Source organism: Entelurus aequoreus, linkage group LG11, assembly GCF_033978785.1.
Source record: "Entelurus aequoreus isolate RoL-2023_Sb linkage group LG11, RoL_Eaeq_v1.1, whole genome shotgun sequence".
Lineage (NCBI taxonomy): Eukaryota > Metazoa > Chordata > Actinopteri > Syngnathiformes > Syngnathidae > Entelurus > Entelurus aequoreus.
The window spans coordinates 21,678,514-21,684,513 of record NC_084741.1 but is presented as its reverse complement, the minus strand read 5'-3'; the positions used below and the strand labels follow the sequence as shown (position 1 = coordinate 21,684,513).

The 6,000-nt window shown below is 36.4% G+C and overlaps 1 protein-coding gene across 8 annotated transcripts in view; it reads left to right on the top strand.

The window, feature by feature from the left end:
- The first annotated feature begins 1,070 nt into the window (after window positions 1–1,070).
- The window catches only part of ica1 (islet cell autoantigen 1), a 46,141-nt gene continuing 41,211 nt past the window's right edge, over window positions 1,071–6,000 (top strand). For 6 of the 8 annotated variants that reach the window (XM_062062691.1, XM_062062689.1, XM_062062690.1 and 3 more), the window contains exon 1: window positions 1,071–1,219. The gene's annotated coding sequence lies outside the window, so the exon portion shown is untranslated. The remainder of the gene's footprint in view (window positions 1,220–6,000) is intronic. The other 2 variants (XM_062062686.1, XM_062062687.1) reach the window with 2 other exon arrangements.

The following is a 6,000-nucleotide window of genomic DNA, read 5'->3' as shown; positions in this document are numbered from 1 at the left end:
AATTTACATTTCTCAGTTGGAACATTAAATATATTGTCTTTGCAGTCTATTCAATTGAATATAAGTTGAAAAGGATTTGCAAATCATTGTATTCCGTTTCTATTTACCATTTACACAACGTGCCAACTTCACTGGTTTTGGGTTTTGTACAATAAAATTATAGTATATTCCAAATTTACTTTTTAAATATATTCATTTAACTTATTAGTAGTACTAATACATTTTATTGTTTGTAAGTGAAATATGTTTACAGTATATCCAAGACAAATTGAAAATACATTTGTTTAGATTACATTTCTTATTTATTCTAAATCATTTACAGAATAATAATAATGCGTTGTGTAGTAATTGTGTATTTGTATTTGTTTTTAATTTAAGTTATATTCCAATTTTACTTTTTATATTTATTCATTCCACCCTATTTATAGTGTTAGTACGTACTATTTTTTTGTCAGTGACATTTGTCTACAGTAAATCAAGACCAATTTAAAAATACATTATTTATACATATTACAATGTTTCAATCATTTAGAAAATAATTCAAATGTAATGTGTAGTAATTATGAATTTGTATTTGTTTGAAATTTAATGTGAAATTATATGACTTACTAATAATAATAGGACATTTAAAAATGTAACCAGATATGATCCACCCAGGGAAATTAAATTCACAGTCACTTTAAAAAATAGGTTAATTTAAATCCAATTTCTAATTTATTTAAATTTAAAAATATATATAAGTTTAAAACAGTTTTAACATTACTAAACTATATCTTTAATTTAATGTAAAAACTGTATTAGTTCACTGGTCCTGCCCAACATCTTAATGAAAGGGTAGCGTAAATAAAAAGAATATAACGTCTAATAACTGATTGAAATAAGATATATTTTTTAAATAAGTGGTAATTAGACTTCCACTGTTTTTATCAAAATATCATTAAACATATTTTTTTTAGAAATGTAAACACCAGTGCATTTTGAAGCCAGTCCACGCCAAGACAAACAAATCGTGCTTGTTATTATTAAAACTATTGTTCCATTTTATTTGCCTTGGAAGGCAAACAATGGAGCAGCCAATCAATGGAGCAGCCAATCAGAGGGAGGGGTGGGTGCGCCCTGGATGACGTCATTGAGATGCAGTGTGTGATGGTGGTGATGAGGCGGATGTTCGTGAAATAAACCTTGGCAACACATTTAAAGGCGACAACGGTCCTACAAGGTGCGTGTCAACATTCAATATCTCATTTAGACACGATTTTAGAAAACTGTATAGAAATATATTTGTCAAAAATCGAAGCTTCCGCATTGACGGCGCGGTGACCGCGTCGACCACACTTGGCATCGAGCAATGATTTCTCTAACGATTTATTGATAAATAACTAAATAACTGCATATTTGCACTTAAGTCAGCTGCGTACACAATGCAAGGCGCCTTTTGGGATCGATTAGGAGTCGTGACGCGCTGCAGCTGATCATTCATCATATTGATTAGTGTCATCACGTGATTGACAGCAGGTGATGTAAGAGTCGCTGTCGGCGGTTTAATGATAACCTCTAGACTTGTGAAACTGTTGAATATTGTGATACTTATTATCATCACAAGTCACAATACAACCATTACATGTTATGAATTAGTATAGTTTAATCCAGAAGTTACACAAATATTTTACCTTGCAATGTTGGTGGTCCTCCCTAACGCCAGGAGGCGACAACGCAGCAACATGCACGCTATTAATCACCGTTTATTATCAGAGCTAGTATTAGCTTTAACACTTTGACTTCCTAACAAACGTATTTTTATGTTTGATTTAAACAAGCCTTTTTATGTATATAAAACGTTAAAACAGATACCTCCATATAGTTAATGTTTATATATTCAGTTGGAGTTAAAAGCATAGGGTTAAAAGTAGCAATTTCCGTGTCCTTCCGGGACACCAGGGGGCGCGAGTGCACTGACACGCACACTATTAACCTGCGTAGAAGAGCTGTGTTTCTTTCTTTCTTTCTTTCTTTCTTTTAGTTTATTTCGAACATGAACACATTTACATCATAATACATCACACAATTTCATATCATTTCATTTACATCATGCCCGAAAAGGAGTAGGAAGAAGCAAAGCTTATTTAATCCTAACCCTTTCCCACTTCAAAGCGTTTACAATTATATAAAATCATTTACTGACCTTTTTATATAATAAAATAACATATATGAATTAGTATATACAACAGTTTGTAATATATAATTAATTAATTCAGTCATTATTAACATACTGAGATGAAGAATATTTTCAATAAGGTTGGAAGTTTTTCTCAAAATTCTTCTTCTTTGTACTTTGTAAGCACTATTAATTTAAACAACCTCTTAAACTGGATCATGTCAGTACAATTTTTAATTTCTTTACTTAATCCATTCCATAATTTAATTCCACATACTGTTATGCTAAAAGTTTTAAGTGTTGTACGTGCATATAAATGTTTTAAATTATTTTTTCCTCTAAGGTTATATTTCTCCTCTTTAATTGAGAAGAAATGTTGTACATTCTTTGGTAGCAGGTTATAGATTGCTTTGTACATCATTTTAGCTGTTTGCAATTTTACCAAATCACCAAACTTTAATATTTTTGACTAAATAAATAAAGGTTTTGTATGTTCTCTATATCCAACATTATGTATTATTCTAACTGATCTTTTTTGTAACATGGTTAACGAATGTAGCGCACATTTGTAGTTATTTCCCCATATTTCTGCACAATAACTCAGATATGGTAACACTAGTGAGCAGTAGAGAATATGAAGTGATTTTTGGCCCAGGACGTGTTTTGTTTTATTCATTATTGAAATGTTTTTTGCCACCTTATGTTGTATGTTTTGTATATGAGATTTCCAGTTCATTTTATCATCTATTAATACTCCCAAAAATCTGGGGCCGTACTTATCAAGCTTCTTAGAGTGCCATTTTACACTTAAGTCCTGAGAATATGCGAAATTTAGTCCTACTCTCAAACTTAAGAATAAAAGCTTTTTATCAACGTTCTTAAGTCTAAGAATCACTCCTACTCTCCACGATATTTAAGAGACCTTCAGAGGTGTCTTAAGTGGTTAGGAGTTGCCAGCAGGGGATGGCACTGAGGCGAGAGAGACGTGTGCGAACATTCAGGGAGCGGAACGATGTTCTGGATTTGTTTGATGACGAGCAGCTGATCAAACGGTATCGTTTAGACAGAGCGGGTAATATTTTTGTCACGGATTTAATACTTTTCGATTCCATGTTGATTTCTGCATGTGGCTGCAGTGGGCTAGTATATATAGAGCCACTATATAGAGCCACCCACACCAGTTTCAAATTAGTTGCCTAATTAATGAATTGGAAAGAAAATGTTATGACAGTAGCGTATGTGTGTGGCCGTGAGGCGAGTGACGTCAGTGAGTGTGTGGGCGACAGAAGAGAGGGAGCGGTAGCGTGAGTGCCGGCGGGGACTAGTTTGTTTTGTATTATTTTGTAGTTTATTGTCACAATATACACTCCCATTGTCCACTTAAATATTTCCAAGATATTTCTTTATTCTTAGACAACGGATTCCCTTCCGTGATTGGTCATTTCTATGGACACAGAAATTACGTCACCTAAAATTCCATTTACGACACATAGTAATGTCGTAATTCAGCTCTGAGTGTGACACTTAAGATTCAGTCCTACACTTCGCTGAAAGTGTGAGTAAGACGCTTGATAACTAACTTTTAAGTGCAGCTCTCAGCGAAGAATTTATTTACTCTTAAGTCAACTCTTAGCAGACTTCTTATGAGTAATTCTGAGAAGCTTGATAAGTACGGCCCCTGGTTTCTTTTACCCTTTCGATGTCTACTCCGTCTATTTGTATTTGCGTATGATGCTCTTTCCTACTATTACCAAATAGCATTATTTTAGTTTTACTGAGATTCAAAGATAGTCTGTTTTTGTCAAACCATTTTTTTAATCCAACTTTTTTTATTGGCATTTTCAAATACAGAAAAAAGTGCAAGTCGAAACAGTACAATTTTAAAGTCAGAAAATTCTTCACACCCTTTCCCTTAAAACCCAAATCCCCACCCACCCTCCCACCCCACTCAGGTCACACCAACAAGGGACATATGGCACAATCATATAACAAGTAAGACGACAGAGACAGACATCCTCACATACACACACACATACGAGGCCAGAGACAGACAAACAGGCTGAAAGGAGAGAAAGGGAGAAAATAAAATAAAAATAAAATAAAATACAATTAAATTAAAATAATAATAATAAATAAAAGGGAGATTATTCCTCATCTGCGTCTGGGGATAAATCAAGAGAGTTGACATACAGCAAGAAAGGACTCCATGAGCTTTCAAACGCTTGAGCCGAGCCTTTTAGCGAAAACCTAAGTTTTTCTAGTTTTAGATTGTAGAGAACCTCTCTAATCCAACGGCCGTGTGATGGGGGACGAGCCAGCTTCCAATTAAACAAAATCAATCGCCTGGCCAGCAAGGTCGTAAAAGCAACAGCGCGTTTTAATGATACCGGGCATATGTTATCGGGGCATACGCCAAAAATGGCTGATAATGTGTTGGGGGGAAAGTTTTGACCGTATGCTTTCCCGATCGTGTCAAAAATATCCTCCCAAAAGGAACATAGTTTAGAGCAGGACCAGAACATATGGACATGGTTGGCCGGAGATTGTTTGCATCTATTGCAGGTATTGCTAACAGTGGGGTAGATTTTGGATAGTTTTGAGTTAGTGTAATGAATTTTATGGATTACTTTGCATTGGATGAGACTATGGCGGGCACATATTGAGGAGGAGTGAACCAGTTTCAGGGCAGAGTCCCAGTGTTGGTCGGATATGTTGGTATTAAGATCGCTCTCCCACGAGGCTCTTATCACTGCTAGAGAGTTTGGAGCAACTGAACTTAAAGAGGTATATAACACAGAGATACATTTTTTATGATTAGGGCTCAAAGATAACAATGTATCTATAAGAGTTTCCGGAGGACGATTCGGAAAGTGTGGGAACTGTTTCTTTACGAAGTCCCTCGCCTGAAAAAAACGAAAAAGGTGGGAGTTCGGCAAATCGTATTTGGAAGAGAGTTCAGTGAAGGATGAGAACACTCCGTCTGCATAGAGGTCTTTCACAGTGGTGATGCCATGATCGTGCCAAGTCATGAATGCGGGGTCAGTACGGGAAGGTTTAAATAATTGGTTTTTAAGTAGCGGGGTCAATATAGATGGGCCCTGAAAACCCAAGTGTTTACGTAGCTGGTTCCATAGTTTAATGGAGATCGATACAATGGTGTTTGCGCCTTCAATTTTAAATGGGAAAGGGAGTGATGAGCATAAGCAAGAGTGCAATGAGGAGTGTGGGATCGCCCTTTCGAGGGATACCCAGGCCGGGAGGGTCTGAGAGCCTCCATCCATCCAGTATAGGAGTTTCTGTATGTTAGCCGCCCAATAGTATTGTCTAAAATTGGGGAGTGCAAGCCCTCCTTCAGATTTGGGGGATTGTAGGACCGACTTGCGGATTCGGGCCGATCCGGCCCCCCATAAAAATTTGGATATTGATTTGTCTAATTTATCGAAAAATGATTTAGTAATAAATATGGGGATATGTTGAAAAAGGTAGAGGAATTTAGGCAGAGTGATCATCTTGATCAGATTGATCCGGCCGGCGAGAGATAGTGGTAAAACAGACCAGCGGGCAAAGTTCTTCTCCATCTTTTCAATTAGAGGTAAAAAATTTGCCCGGAGCATATCAGACATAGCCGGAGTAATAAGGATTCCCAAGTAATCATGTGCCCATTTGAATGCTGCTAAAGATCGTGGCAACTGTTTAGCTAAGGAATTAATCGGAAACAGCTCACTTTTTTGGTAGTTAAGTTTGTAGCCCGAGTGTGTGCCAAACCGCTCCAGAATGTCAAATATTACCGGGAGCGAGCTAGCAGGGTCCGAGATGTACAAGAGCAGGTCATCCGCATAAAGCGA